Genomic DNA, 16,564 nt, shown 5'->3' with positions numbered 1-16,564 from the left:
TATTCTTCCAACGGCTGTTACTGTAATACTATGACATTCATTTTTCCATATTTTGTTGAAAATTAAGATTACACTTACTGTAATTAGACAATGTAATCACAACACTAACACAAATAGGAAAGCAAACACATTGACAGCCATATGCACAAATATTGGCAGTTGTCATATCTTCAAGTTTTTAGGGAGGAAACTCAGAGGAAACCAAAGCACACATGGCAAGTAAACATCACTCAAAAAGTCAAGTAAAAATCAATTTTATTTATATAGCACAACATCACAAGTTTTTATGAGAGGGATCTATATTTTTTAAATTAAAAAATGACACTCTCATCTTCAGAAACATGGTTAAAATAAGGAACTCCACATAAAAAAAAACCCTTTAACGGGGAAAAATGGGAGAAACCTCAGGAGGTGGAGAAATCCCTCTTCCGGGATGGACAGACATGCAATATGTGCCATGTGTACAACCAAAATGTTCACTAGTAGAATAGAGAAATAGTAATAATAATAATAATAATAATAATAATAATGAGATTATTATCAAGTAGAATAAATTAGAGAGTGTCAGGAAAACAACAAAACTGTTTGAGATAAAAACTGGATCAGATGCAGAGCAACTTCCAGATGCTCCAAGTGCTGATAGGATCTTGACCACAAACCTCCTCTGTACCTGGAAAGAAGAAAGACTACACATACACACACAAAGCAAAACTCAATACCATTCACACAGAAGCAGAGGAGATGAGAGATGTTAAAGAGAGCATTCTGCATTTCAGAACAACACAATTAAATGACAGATAAAAACAAACTGAGAAAAAAACTGTCTCCTTGAGAATGAATACCTGTATGAGAGACTAATGGATGAAAAACAGACAGATACCATCAACCAAACTGACAAAAAATAATGGCAAAAGAGGGAAAGGGACAGAGAGGGATAAGAACACAAAGAACACAGCTAGGAGCTCACATGCTCATGGCATTGGGTTAAAATGATGCCATGTTATTTGGAAAGTTTAGCAACAGTCTAAATGATAAAAAAAAAGTCCTGGAATTTGACAACTATAGCCTAAAAACAGGACACATTGAGATTATAGTAAACCTGCAACAGGAAAAAAATGACAAAGAGCCACAAGAATAGTCAAACAGTTAATAATTACGTGAAACTTAATGTGAAAAGATGATTTTTAAGGTTAGACGTAACAAAATCATTTTATCTTAATAGTATCGATATAAAAAATGATCAATATTCTATTAACAATATAACAAAAACCTCTTTCAAGATTGTAGAGGCGAAAAGTAACTGTTAACAATACTCATTACTCTGTTAACAATATGATAAAATCTAAAAATAAATTTAGACAACCCTGTCAAGTGGGCAAGAAAAACCTTCCAAAAATCATCAGATTTGGAAGAGGGTCCCTCATATGTGATTCTGCTCAAGGAATTCTCCAGTCCTCATTTTTCCTCTGAATTATTTTTGGGAGGTTTTCTGTGCACGCTCGAAGGGGTTGTGATCATTTTTATTTAATTTAAAAAAAAAAAAATTTACAGAGTAATGCAATTTTTTGACATTCTTAATCTTAAGACACCTGCAAGCCTCGGAAGGGGATCGAAACAGTCACACAAGAGGCCTCTTCAATGACTGGCGGGTGTTTTAAAATCAAATGGGTAAGAATTATCATTATTCAGTTAACACTATTGCAACATTGCAAAAAAGTTTTAGACAACCACATCAAGCAGGCGACGAATAACTTTCCAAGACTCTCTGGATGACGGAAAATTGGAAGATTAATTGGGAAGTGTACACTCTCAAGTCTTCTGAATCTTACAGATTTATCATCACTCTGTTAACAATATTACAGATGCTACTACAAGGTATTTAATCAACCACCTCAAGCAGACAAGGAAAAAATCCTAGAAATCAATCAGAGAAAAGAAACTGGAGGATTCCATTCATAGAATCACAAAAAAGGGACCCTCTTCCAATGCAGGTGTTTTAACATCAAAATTGGCAGGAATTATCAGTACTTTGTTAACAACAATCACAAAAACTTTTAAGACAACTCTCTCAAGCGGACCTTGAGCAGACAAGGAAAAACTCTCATAAATCATTCATACAGAAAAACTGGAGGATAACCAAGAGAGACCCTCTTCCAAGATTTACAGGTGTCTTAAATTTAAAACTGCCAAGACTTATCAGTACTCTGTCAGAAAAAAAAACAACTCTCTCAAGCGGACAAGGAAAAGCTCCCCCAATCTCTTTGAATGATGTAAGATGGGAAGAATTCTTGGGAAGAATTGCACACGAGGGACCCTCTTTCAGGGTTTGTAGCTGTCATTACATTAAAATTGGCAGGAATCATCATTACTTTGTTAACCACACTGAAAGATCTAAGAAGATACTTAGACGACTTAGACGACCACCTCAAGCAGACAAAGAAAAACCCCCATAAATCATTCATAGAGAAAAAATAGAGGATTCCTTGGGAAGAATCAAACAAGAGAGACCCTCTTCCACGATTTACAAGTGTCTTAAAATTAAAACTGGCAAGAAACACTACTATGTTAACATTGATAATAAAAAAAGTTTTGAGACAACTCTCTCAAGCGGACAAGGAAAAACTCCCCAAATCTCTTTGAATGATGTAAAATGGGAAGAATTCTTGGGAAGAATTGAACACGAGTGACCCTCTTTCAGGGATTTTTTTTTATCATTGTTAAGATAGTAATTCTTGCCAGTTTTAATTTTAAGACACTTGTAAATCGTGGAAGAGGGTCTCTGTTGTTTGATTCTTCCCAAGGAATCCTCCAGTTTTTCTCTATGAATGATCTATGGAAGTTCTTCCTTGTCTGCTTGAGGTGGTCGTTTTTACATTGAAATTAGCAAGAATCATCATTACTTTGTTAACCACACTGAAAGATCTAAAAAGATACTTAGACGACCACCTCGAGCAGACAAGGAAAAACTCCTATGAATCATTCATCCAGAAAAACTGGAGGATTCCTTGGGAAGAGTCAAACAAGAGAGACCCTCTTCCACGATTCACAAGTGTCTTAAAATTAAAACTGGCAAGAACTATCACTATTATGTTAACAATGATAATAAAAAGTTTTAAGACAACTCTCTCAAGCGGACAAGGAAAAACTCCCCAAATCTCTTTGAATGATGTAAAATGGGAAGAATTCTTGCGAAGAATGGCACATGAGGGACCCTCTTTGAGGGATTTTTTTTTTTATTATTGTTAACATAGTAGCGATAATTCTTGCCAGTTTTAATTTTAAGACACTTGTAAATCGTGGAAGAGGGTCTCTGTTGTTTGATTCTTCCCAAGGAATCCTCCAGTTTTTCTCTATGAATGATCTATGGAAGTTCTTCCTTGTCTGCTCGAGGTGGTCGTGTTTACATTGAAATTGGCAAGAATCATCATTACTTTGTTAACCACACTGAAAGATCTAAAAAGATACTTAGACAACCACCTCGAGCAGACAAGGAAAAACTCCTATGAATCATTCATCCAGAAAAACTGGAGGATTCCTTGGGAAGAGTCAAACAAGAGAGACCCTCTTCCAAGATTTACAAGTGTCTTAAAATTAAAACTGGCAAGAACTATCACTATTATGTTAACAATGATAATAAAAAGTTTTAAGACAACTCTCTCAAGCGGACAAGGAAAAACTCCCCAAATCTCTTTGAATGATGTAAAACGGGAAGAATGGCACACGAGGGACCCTCTTCCAGGGATTTTTTTTTTTATCATTGTTAACATAGTAGCGATAATTCTTGCCAGTTTTAATTTTAAGACACTTGTAAATCGTGGAAGAGGGTCTCTGTTGTTTGATTCTTCCCAAGGAATCCTCCAGTTTTTCTCTATGAATGATCTATGGAAGTTCTTCCTTGTCTGCTCGAGGTGGTCGTTTTTACATTGAAATTGGCAAGAATCATCATTACTTTGTTAACCACACTGAAAGATCTAAAAAGATACTTAGACGACCACCTCGAGCAGACAAGGAAAAACTCCTATGAATCATTCATCCAGAAAAACTGTTTTAATTTTAAGACACTTGTAAATCGTGGAAGAGGGTCTCTGTTGTTTGATTCTTCCCAAGGAATCCTGCAGTTTTTCTCTATGAATGATCTATGGAAGTTCTTCCTTGTCTGCTCGAGGTGGTCGTGTTTACATTGAAATTGGCAAGAATCATCATTACTTTGTTAACCACACTGAAAGATCTAAAAAGATACTTAGACAACCACCTCGAGCAGACAAGGAAAAACTCCTATGAATCATTCATCCAGAAAAACTGTTTTAATTTTAAGACACTTGTAAATCGTGGAAGAGGGTCTCTGTTGTTTGATTCTTCCCAAGGAATCCTCCAGTTTTTCTGGATGAATGATCTATGGAAGTTCTTCCTTGTCTGCTCGAGGTGGTCGTTTTTACATTGAAATTGGCAAGAATCATCATTACTTTGTTAACCACACTGAAAGATCTAAAAAGATACTTAGACGACCACCTTGAGCAGACAAGGAAAAACTATGAATCATTCATCCAGAAAAACTGGAGGATTCCTTGGGAAGAGTCAAACAAGAGAGACCCTCTTCCAAGATTTACAAGTGTCTTAAAATTAAAACTGGCAAGAATTATCACTACTATTTTAACAATGATAAAAAAAAAAAGTTTTAAGACAACTCTCTCAAGCGGACAAGGAAAAACTCCCCCAATCTCTTTGAATGATGTAAAATGGGAAGAATTCTTGCGAAGAATGGCACACGAGGGACCCTCTTTCAGGGATTTTTTTTTTATCATTGTTAACATAGTAGCGATAATTCTATAATTCTTGACAGTTTTAATTTTAAGACACTTGTAAATCGTGGAAGAGGGTCTCTGTTGTTTGATTCTTCCCAAGGAATCCTCCAGTTTTTCTCTATGAATGATCTATGGAAGTTCTTCCTTGTCTGCTCGAGGTGATCGTTTTTACATTGAAATTGGCAAGAATCATCATTACTTTGTTAACCACACTGAAAGATCTAATAAGATACTTAGACGACCACCTCGAGCAGACAAGGAAAAACTCCTATGAATCATTCATCCAGAAAAACTGTTTTAATTTTAAGACACTTGTAAATCGTGGAAGAGGGTCTCTGTTGTTTGATTCTTCCCAAGGAATCCTCCAGTTTTTCTCTATGAATGATCTATGGAAGTTCCTCCTTGTCTGCTCGAGGTGGTCGTGTTTACATTGAAATTGGCAAGAATCATCATTACTTTGTTAACCACACTGAAAGATCTAAAAAGATACTTAGACAACCACCTCGAGCAGACAAGGAAAAACTCCTATGAATCATTCATCCAGAAAAACTGTTTTAATTTTAAGACACTTGTAAATCGTGGAAGAGGGTCTCTGTTGTTTGATTCTTCCCAAGGAATCCTCCAGTTTTTCTCTATGAATGATCTATGGAAGTTCTTCCTTGTCTGCTCGAGGTGGTCGTTTTTACATTGAAATTGGCAAGAATCATCATTACTTTGTTAACCACACTGAAAGATCTAAAAAGATACTTAGACGACCACCTCGAGCAGACAAGGAAAAACTCCTATGAATAATTCATCCAGAAAAACTGGAGGATTCCTTGGGAAGAGTCAAACAAGAGAGACCCTCTTCCACAATTTACAAGTGTCTTAAAATTAAAACTGGCAAGAACTATCACTATTATGTTAACAATGATAATAAAAAGTTTTAAGACAACTCTCTCAAGCGGACAAGGAAAAACTCCCAAAATCTCTTTGAATGATGTAAAATGGGAAGAATTCTTGCAAAGAATGGCACACGAGGGACCCTCTTTCAGGGATTTTTTTTTTATCATTGTTAACATAGTAGCGATAATTCTTGCCAGTTTTAATTTTAAGACACTTGTAAATCACGGAAGAGGGTCTCTGTTGTTTGATTCTTCCCAAGGAATCCTCCAGTTTTTCTCTATGAATGATCTATGGAAGTTCTTCCTTGTCTGCTCGAGGTGGTCGTGTTTACATTGAAATTGGCAAGAATCATCATTACTTTGTTAACCACACTGAAAGATCTAAAAAGATACTTAGACGACCACCTCGAGCAGACAAGGAAGAACTTCCATAGATCATTCATAGAGAAAAACTGGAGGATTCCTTGGGAAGAATCAAACAACAGAGACCCTCTTCCACGATTTACAAGTGTCTTAAAATTAAAACTGGCAAGAACTATCACTATTATGTTAACAATGATAATAAAAAGTTTTAAGACAACTCTCTCAAGCGGACAAGGAAAAACTCCCAAAATCTCTTTGAATGATGTAAAATGGGAAGAATTCTTGCAAAGAATGGCACACGAGGGACCCTCTTTCAGGGATTTTTTTTTTATCATTGTTAACATAGTAGCGATAATTCTTGCCAGTTTTAATTTTAAGACACTTGTAAATCACGGAAGAGGGTCTCTGTTGTTTGATTCTTCCCAAGGAATCCTCCAGTTTTTCTCTATGAATGATCTATGGAAGTTCTTCCTTGTCTGCTCGAGGTGGTCGTGTTTACATTGAAATTGGCAAGAATCATCATTACTTTGTTAACCACACTGAAAGATCTAAAAAGATACTTTGACGACCACCTCGAGCAGACAAGGAAAAACTCCTATGAATCATTCATCCAGAAAAACTGTTTTAATTTTAAGACACTTGTAAATCGTGGAAGAGGGTCTCTGTTGTTTGATTCTTCCCAAGGAATCCTCCAGTTTTTCTCTATGAATGATCTATGGAAGTTCTTCCTTGTCTGCTCGAGGTGGTCGTTTTTACATTGAAATTGGCAAGAATCATCATTACTTTGTTAACCACACTGAAAGATCTAAAAAGATACTTAGACGACCACCTCGAGCAGACAAGGAAAAACTCCTATGAATCATTCATCCAGAAAAACTGGAGGATTCCTTGGGAAGAGTCAAACAAGAGAGACCCTCTTCCAAGATTTACAAGTGTCTTAAAATTAAAACTGGCAAGAATTATCACTACTATTTTAACAATGATAAAAAAAAAAGTTTTAAGACAACTCTCTCAAGCGGACAAGGAAAAACTCCCCCAATCTCTTTGAATGATGTAAAATGGGAAGAATTCTTGCGAAGAACGGCACACGAGGGACCCTCTTTCAGGGATTTTTTTTTTATCATTGTTAACATAGTAGCGATAATTCTATAATTCTTGACAGTTTTAATTTTAAGACACTTGTAAATCGTGGAAGAGGGTCTCTGTTGTTTGATTCTTCCCAAGGAATCCTCCAGTTTTTCTCTATGAATGATCTATGGAAGTTCTTCCTTGTCTGCTCGAGGTGATCGTTTTTACATTGAAATTGGCAAGAATCATCATTACTTTGTTAACCACACTGAAAGATCTAATAAGATACTTAGACGACCACCTCGAGCAGACAAGGAAAAACTCCTATGAATCATTCATCCAGAAAAACTGTTTTAATTTTAAGACACTTGTAAATCGTGGAAGAGGGTCTCTGTTGTTTGATTCTTCCCAAGGAATCCTCCAGTTTTTCTGGATGAATGATTCATGGAAGTTCTTCCTTGTCTGCTCGAGGTGGTCGTTTTTACATTGAAATTGGCAAGAATCATCATTACTTTGTTAACCACACTGAAAGATCTAAAAAGATACTTAGACGACCACCTTGAGCAGACAAGGAAAAACTATGAATCATTCATCCAGAAAAACTGGAGGATTCCTTGGGAAGAGTCAAACAAGAGAGACCCTCTTCCAAGATTTACAAGTGTCTTAAAATTAAAACTGGCAAGAATTATCACTACTATTTTAACAATGATAAAAAAAAAAAGTTTTAAGACAACTCTCTCAAGCGGACAAGGAAAAACTCCCCCAATCTCTTTGAATGATGTAAAATGGGAAGAATTCTTGCGAAGAATGGCACACGAGGGACCCTCTTTCAGGGATTTTTTTTTTATCATTGTTAACATAGTAGCGATAATTCTATAATTCTTGACAGTTTTAATTTTAAGACACTTGTAAATCGTGGAAGAGGGTCTCTGTTGTTTGATTCTTCCCAAGGAATCCTCCAGTTTTTCTCTATGAATGATCTATGGAAGTTCTTCCTTGTCTGCTCGAGGTGATCGTTTTTACATTGAAATTGGCAAGAATCATCATTACTTTGTTAACCACACTGAAAGATCTAATAAGATACTTAGACGACCACCTCGAGCAGACAAGGAAAAACTCCTATGAATCATTCATCCAGAAAAACTGTTTTAATTTTAAGACACTTGTAAATCGTGGAAGAGGGTCTCTGTTGTTTGATTCTTCCCAAGGAATCCTCCAGTTTTTCTCTATGAATGATCTATGGAAGTTCCTCCTTGTCTGCTCGAGGTGGTCGTGTTTACATTGAAATTGGCAAGAATCATCATTACTTTGTTAACCACACTGAAAGATCTAAAAAGATACTTAGACAACCACCTCGAGCAGACAAGGAAAAACTCCTATGAATCATTCATCCAGAAAAACTGTTTTAATTTTAAGACACTTGTAAATCGTGGAAGAGGGTCTCTGTTGTTTGATTCTTCCCAAGGAATCCTCCAGTTTTTCTCTATGAATGATCTATGGAAGTTCTTCCTTGTCTGCTCGAGGTGGTCGTTTTTACATTGAAATTGGCAAGAATCATCATTACTTTGTTAACCACACTGAAAGATCTAAAAAGATACTTAGACGACCACCTCGAGCAGACAAGGAAAAACTCCTATGAATAATTCATCCAGAAAAACTGGAGGATTCCTTGGGAAGAGTCAAACAAGAGAGACCCTCTTCCACAATTTACAAGTGTCTTAAAATTAAAACTGGCAAGAACTATCACTATTATGTTAACAATGATAATAAAAAGTTTTAAGACAACTCTCTCAAGCGGACAAGGAAAAACTCCCAAAATCTCTTTGAATGATGTAAAATGGGAAGAATTCTTGCAAAGAATGGCACACGAGGGACCCTCTTTCAGGGATTTTTTTTTTATCATTGTTAACATAGTAGCGATAATTCTTGCCAGTTTTAATTTTAAGACACTTGTAAATCACGGAAGAGGGTCTCTGTTGTTTGATTCTTCCCAAGGAATCCTCCAGTTTTTCTCTATGAATGATCTATGGAAGTTCTTCCTTGTCTGCTCGAGGTGGTCGTGTTTACATTGAAATTGGCAAGAATCATCATTACTTTGTTAACCACACTGAAAGATCTAAAAAGATACTTAGACGACCACCTCGAGCAGACAAGGAAAAACTCCTATGAATCATTCATCCAGAAAAACTGGAGGATTCCTTGGGAAGAGTCAAACAAGAGAGACCCTCTTCCACGATTTACAAGTGTCTTAAAATTAAAACTGGCAAGAACTATCACTATTATGTTAACAATGATAATAAAAAGTTTTAAGACAACTCTCTCAAGCGGACAAGGAAAAACTCCCAAAATCTCTTTGAATGATGTAAAATGGGAAGAATTCTTGCAAAGAATGGCACACGAGGGACCCTCTTTCAGGGATTTTTTTTTTATCATTGTTAACATAGTAGCGATAATTCTTGCCAGTTTTAATTTTAAGACACTTGTAAATCACGGAAGAGGGTCTCTGTTGTTTGATTCTTCCCAAGGAATCCTCCAGTTTTTCTCTATGAATGATCTATGGAAGTTCTTCCTTGTCTGCTCGAGGTGGTCGTGTTTACATTGAAATTGGCAAGAATCATCATTACTTTGTTAACCACACTGAAAGATCTAAAAAGATACTTTGACGACCACCTCGAGCAGACAAGGAAAAACTCCTATGAATCATTCATCCAGAAAAACTGTTTTAATTTTAAGACACTTGTAAATCATGGAAGAGGGTCTCTGTTGTTTGATTCTTCCCAAGGAATCCTCCAGTTTTTCTCTATGAATGATCTATGGAAGTTCTTCCTTGTCTGCTCGAGGTGGTCGTTTTTACATTGAAATTGGCAAGAATCATCATTACTTTGTTAACCACACTGAAAGATCTAAAAAGATACTTAGACGACCACCTCGAGCAGACAAGGAAAAACTCCTATGAATAATTCATCCAGAAAAACTGGAGGATTCCTTGGGAAGAGTCAAACAAGAGAGACCCTCTTCCACAATTTACAAGTGTCTTAAAATTAAAACTGGCAAGAACTATCACTATTATGTTAACAATGATAATAAAAAGTTTTAAGACAACTCTCTCAAGCGGACAAGGAAAAACTCCCAAAATCTCTTTGAATGATGTAAAATGGGAAGAATTCTTGCAAAGAATGGCACACGAGGGACCCTCTTTCAGGGATTTTTTTTTTATCATTGTTAACATAGTAGCGATAATTCTTGCCAGTTTTAATTTTAAGACACTTGTAAATCACGGAAGAGGGTCTCTGTTGTTTGATTCTTCCCAAGGAATCCTCCAGTTTTTCTCTATGAATGATCTATGGAAGTTCTTCCTTGTCTGCTCGAGGTGGTCGTGTTTACATTGAAATTGGCAAGAATCATCATTACTTTGTTAACCACACTGAAAGATCTAAAAAGATACTTAGACGACCACCTCGAGCAGACAAGGAAAAACTCCTATGAATCATTCATCCAGAAAAACTGGAGGATTCCTTGGGAAGAGTCAAACAAGAGAGACCCTCTTCCACGATTTACAAGTGTCTTAAAATTAAAACTGGCAAGAACTATCACTATTATGTTAACAATGATAATAAAAAGTTTTAAGACAACTCTCTCAAGCGGACAAGGAAAAACTCCCAAAATCTCTTTGAATGATGTAAAATGGGAAGAATTCTTGCAAAGAATGGCACACGAGGGACCCTCTTTCAGGGATTTTTTTTTTATCATTGTTAACATAGTAGCGATAATTCTTGCCAGTTTTAATTTTAAGACACTTGTAAATCACGGAAGAGGGTCTCTGTTGTTTGATTCTTCCCAAGGAATCCTCCAGTTTTTCTCTATGAATGATCTATGGAAGTTCTTCCTTGTCTGCTCGAGGTGGTCGTGTTTACATTGAAATTGGCAAGAATCATCATTACTTTGTTAACCACACTGAAAGATCTAAAAAGATACTTTGACGACCACCTCGAGCAGACAAGGAAAAACTCCTATGAATCATTCATCCAGAAAAACTGTTTTAATTTTAAGACACTTGTAAATCGTGGAAGAGGGTCTCTGTTGTTTGATTCTTCCCAAGGAATCCTCCAGTTTTTCTCTATGAATGATCTATGGAAGTTCTTCCTTGTCTGCTCGAGGTGGTCGTTTTTACATTGAAATTGGCAAGAATCATCATTACTTTGTTAACCACACTGAAAGATCTAAAAAGATACTTAGACGACCACCTCGAGCAGACAAGGAAAAACTCCTATGAATCATTCATCCAGAAAAACTGGAGGATTCCTTGGGAAGAGTCAAACAAGAGAGACCCTCTTCCAAGATTTACAAGTGTCTTAAAATTAAAACTGGCAAGAATTATCACTACTATTTTAACAATGATAAAAAAAAAAGTTTTAAGACAACTCTCTCAAGCGGACAAGGAAAAACTCCCCCAATCTCTTTGAATGATGTAAAATGGGAAGAATTCTTGCGAAGAATGGCACACGAGGGACCCTCTTTCAGGGATTTTTTTTTTATCATTGTTAACATAGTAGCGATAATTCTATAATTCTTGACAGTTTTAATTTTAAGACACTTGTAAATCGTGGAAGAGGGTCTCTCTTGTTTGACTCTTCCCAAGGAATCCTCCAGTTTTTCTCTATGAATGATCTATGGAAGTTCTTCCTTGTCTGCTCGAGGTGATCGTTTTTACATTGAAATTGGCAAGAATCATCATTACTTTGTTAACCACACTGAAAGATCTAATAAGATACTTAGACGACCACCTCGAGCAGACAAGGAAAAACTCCTATGAATCATTCATCCAGAAAAACTGTTTTAATTTTAAGACACTTGTAAATCGTGGAAGAGGGTCTCTGTTGTTTGATTCTTCCCAAGGAATCCTCCAGTTTTTCTGGATGAATGATCTATGGAAGTTCTTCCTTGTCTGCTCGAGGTGGTCGTTTTTACATTGAAATTGGCAAGAATCATCATTACTTTGTTAACCACACTGAAAGATCTAAAAAGATACTTAGACGACCACCTTGAGCAGACAAGGAAAAACTATGAATCATTCATCCAGAAAAACTGGAGGATTCCTTGGGAAGAGTCAAACAAGAGAGACCCTCTTCCAAGATTTACAAGTGTCTTAAAATTAAAACTGGCAAGAATTATCACTACTATTTTAACAATGATAAAAAAAAAAAGTTTTAAGACAACTCTCTCAAGCGGACAAGGAAAAACTCCCCCAATCTCTTTGAATGATGTAAAATGGGAAGAATTCTTGCGAAGAATGGCACACGAGGGACCCTCTTTCAGGGATTTTTTTTTTATCATTGTTAACATAGTAGCGATAATTCTATAATTCTTGACAGTTTTAATTTTAAGACACTTGTAAATCGTGGAAGAGGGTCTCTGTTGTTTGATTCTTCCCAAGGAATCCTCCAGTTTTTCTCTATGAATGATCTATGGAAGTTCTTCCTTGTCTGCTCGAGGTGATCGTTTTTACATTGAAATTGGCAAGAATCATCATTACTTTGTTAACCACACTGAAAGATCTAATAAGATACTTAGACGACCACCTCGAGCAGACAAGGAAAAACTCCTATGAATCATTCATCCAGAAAAACTGTTTTAATTTTAAGACACTTGTAAATCGTGGAAGAGGGTCTCTGTTGTTTGATTCTTCCCAAGGAATCCTCCAGTTTTTCTCTATGAATGATCTATGGAAGTTCCTCCTTGTCTGCTCGAGGTGGTCGTGTTTACATTGAAATTGGCAAGAATCATCATTACTTTGTTAACCACACTGAAAGATCTAAAAAGATACTTAGACAACCACCTCGAGCAGACAAGGAAAAACTCCTATGAATCATTCATCCAGAAAAACTGTTTTAATTTTAAGACACTTGTAAATCGTGGAAGAGGGTCTCTGTTGTTTGATTCTTCCCAAGGAATCCTCCAGTTTTTCTCTATGAATGATCTATGGAAGTTCCTCCTTGTCTGCTCGAGGTGGTCGTTTTTACATTGAAATTGGCAAGAATCATCATTACTTTGTTAACCACACTGAAAGATCTAAAAAGATACTTAGACGACCACCTCGAGCAGACAAGGAAAAACTCCTATGAATAATTCATCCAGAAAAACTGGAGGATTCCTTGGGAAGAGTCAAACAAGAGAGACCCTCTTCCACAATTTACAAGTGTCTTAAAATTAAAACTGGCAAGAACTATCACTATTATGTTAACAATGATAATAAAAAGTTTTAAGACAACTCTCTCAAGCGGACAAGGAAAAACTCCCAAAATCTCTTTGAATGATGTAAAATGGGAAGAATTCTTGCAAAGAATGGCACACGAGGGACCCTCTTTCAGGGATTTTTTTTTTATCATTGTTAACATAGTAGCGATAATTCTTGCCAGTTTTAATTTTAAGACACTTGTAAATCACGGAAGAGGGTCTCTGTTGTTTGATTCTTCCCAAGGAATCCTCCAGTTTTTCTCTATGAATGATCTATGGAAGTTCTTCCTTGTCTGCTCGAGGTGGTCGTGTTTACATTGAAATTGGCAAGAATCATCATTACTTTGTTAACCACACTGAAAGATCTAAAAAGATACTTAGACGACCACCTCGAGCAGACAAGGAAAAACTCCTATGAATCATTCATCCAGAAAAACTGGAGGATTCCTTGGGAAGAGTCAAACAAGAGAGACCCTCTTCCACGATTTACAAGTGTCTTAAAATTAAAACTGGCAAGAACTATCACTATTATGTTAACAATGATAATAAAAAGTTTTAAGACAACTCTCTCAAGCGGACAAGGAAAAACTCCCAAAATCTCTTTGAATGATGTAAAATGGGAAGAATTCTTGCAAAGAATGGCACACGAGGGACCCTCTTTCAGGGATTTTTTTTTTATCATTGTTAACATAGTAGCGATAATTCTTGCCAGTTTTAATTTTAAGACACTTGTAAATCACGGAAGAGGGTCTCTGTTGTTTGATTCTTCCCAAGGAATCCTCCAGTTTTTCTCTATGAATGATCTATGGAAGTTCTTCCTTGTCTGCTCGAGGTGGTCGTTTTTACATTGAAATTGGCAAGAATCATCATTACTTTGTTAACCACACTGAAAGATCTAAAAAGATACTTTGACGACCACCTCGAGCAGACAAGGAAAAACTCCTATGAATCATTCATCCAGAAAAACTGTTTTAATTTTAAGACACTTGTAAATCGTGGAAGAGGGTCTCTGTTGTTTGATTCTTCCCAAGGAATCCTCCAGTTTTTCTCTATGAATGATCTATGGAAGTTCTTCCTTGTCTGCTCGAGGTGGTCGTTTTTACATTGAAATTGGCAAGAATCATCATTACTTTGTTAACCACACTGAAAGATCTAAAAAGATACTTAGACGACCACCTCGAGCAGACAAGGAAAAACTCCTATGAATCATTCATCCAGAAAAACTGGAGGATTCCTTGGGAAGAGTCAAACAAGAGAGACCCTCTTCCAAGATTTACAAGTGTCTTAAAATTAAAACTGGCAAGAATTATCACTACTATTTTAACAATGATAAAAAAAAAAGTTTTAAGACAACTCTCTCAAGCGGACAAGGAAAAACTCCCCCAATCTCTTTGAATGATGTAAAATGGGAAGAATTCTTGCGAAGAATGGCACACGAGGGACCCTCTTTCAGGGATTTTTTTTTTATCATTGTTAACATAGTAGCGATAATTCTATAATTCTTGACAGTTTTAATTTTAAGACACTTGTAAATCGTGGAAGAGGGTCTCTGTTGTTTGATTCTTCCCAAGGAATCCTCCAGTTTTTCTCTATGAATGATCTATGGAAGTTCTTCCTTGTCTGCTCGAGGTGATCGTTTTTACATTGAAATTGGCAAGAATCATCATTACTTTGTTAACCACACTGAAAGATCTAATAAGATACTTAGACGACCACCTCGAGCAGACAAGGAAAAACTCCTATGAATCATTCATCCAGAAAAACTGTTTTAATTTTAAGACACTTGTAAATCGTGGAAGAGGGTCTCTGTTGTTTGATTCTTCCCAAGGAATCCTCCAGTTTTTCTCTATGAATGATCTATGGAAGTTCTTCCTTGTCTGCTCGAGGTGGTCGTTTTTACATTGAAATTGGCAAGAATCATCATTACTTTGTTAACCACACTGAAAGATCTAAAAAGATACTTAGACGACCACCTCGAGCAGACAAGGAAAAACTCCTATGAATAATTCATCCAGAAAAACTGGAGGATTCCTTGGGAAGAGTCAAACAAGAGAGACCCTCTTCCACAATTTACAAGTGTCTTAAAATTAAAACTGGCAAGAACTATCACTATTATGTTAACAATGATAATAAAAAGTTTTAAGACAACTCTCTCAAGCGGACAAGGAAAAACTCCCAAAATCTCTTTGAATGATGTAAAATGGGAAGAATTCTTGCAAAGAATGGCACACGAGGGACCCTCTTTCAGGGATTTTTTTTTTATCATTGTTAACATAGTAGCGATAATTCTTGCCAGTTTTAATTTTAAGACACTTGTAAATCACGGAAGAGGGTCTCTGTTGTTTGATTCTTCCCAAGGAATCCTCCAGTTTTTCTCTATGAATGATCTATGGAAGTTCTTCCTTGTCTGCTCGAGGTGGTCGTGTTTACATTGAAATTGGCAAGAATCATCATTACTTTGTTAACCACACTGAAAGATCTAAAAAGATACTTAGACGACCACCTTGAGCAGACAAGGAAAAACTCCTATGAATCATTCATCCAGAAAAACTGGAGGATTCCTTGGGAAGAGTCAAACAAGAGAGACCCTCTTCCACGATTTACAAGTGTCTTAAAATTAAAACTGGCAAGAACTATCACTATTATGTTAACAATGATAATAAAAAGTTTTAAGACAACTCTCTCAAGCGGACAAGGAAAAACTCCCAAAATCTCTTTGAATGATGTAAAATGGGAAGAATTCTTGCAAAGAATGGCACACGAGGGACCCTCTTTCATTGATTTTTTTTTTATCATTGTTAACATAGTAGCGATAATTCTTGCCAGTTTTAATTTTAAGACACTTGTAAATCACGGAAGAGGGTCTCTGTTGTTTGATTCTTCCCAAGGAATCCTCCAGTTTTTCTCTATGAATGATCTATGGAAGTTCTTCCTTGTCTGCTCGAGGTGGTCGTGTTTACATTGAAATTGGCAAGAATCATCATTACTTTGTTAACCACACTGAAAGATCTAAAAAGATACTTTGACGACCACCTCGAGCAGACAAGGAAAAACTCCTATGAATCATTCATCCAGAAAAACTGTTTTAATTTTAAGACACTTGTAAATCGTGGAAGAGGGTCTCTGTTGTTTGATTCTTCCCAAGGAATCCTCCAGTTTTTCTCTATGAATGATCTATGGAAGTTCTTCCTTGTCTGCTCGAGGTGGTCGTTT

General features: G+C 36.4%; 1 long non-coding RNA gene across 1 annotated transcript; it reads right to left on the bottom strand.

The window, feature by feature from the left end:
• Positions 1-238: 238 nt before the first annotated feature.
• LOC122985991 lies at positions 239-2,762 on the bottom strand. The gene is made up of 2 exons (XR_006404217.1): positions 2,239-2,762; positions 239-2,078 (listed from the first exon to the last, which is right to left on the bottom strand). It is a non-coding gene; the product is annotated as an uncharacterized LOC122985991 (long non-coding RNA).
• Between the last annotated feature and the right edge of the window lie 13,802 nt (positions 2,763-16,564).

The sequence above is a fragment of the Thunnus albacares genome, chromosome 7, assembly GCF_914725855.1.
Source record: "Thunnus albacares chromosome 7, fThuAlb1.1, whole genome shotgun sequence".
NCBI lineage: Eukaryota > Metazoa > Chordata > Actinopteri > Scombriformes > Scombridae > Thunnus > Thunnus albacares.
The sequence above is the reverse complement of the archived record's forward strand: the minus strand, read 5'-3'. Positions and strand labels throughout refer to the sequence as shown.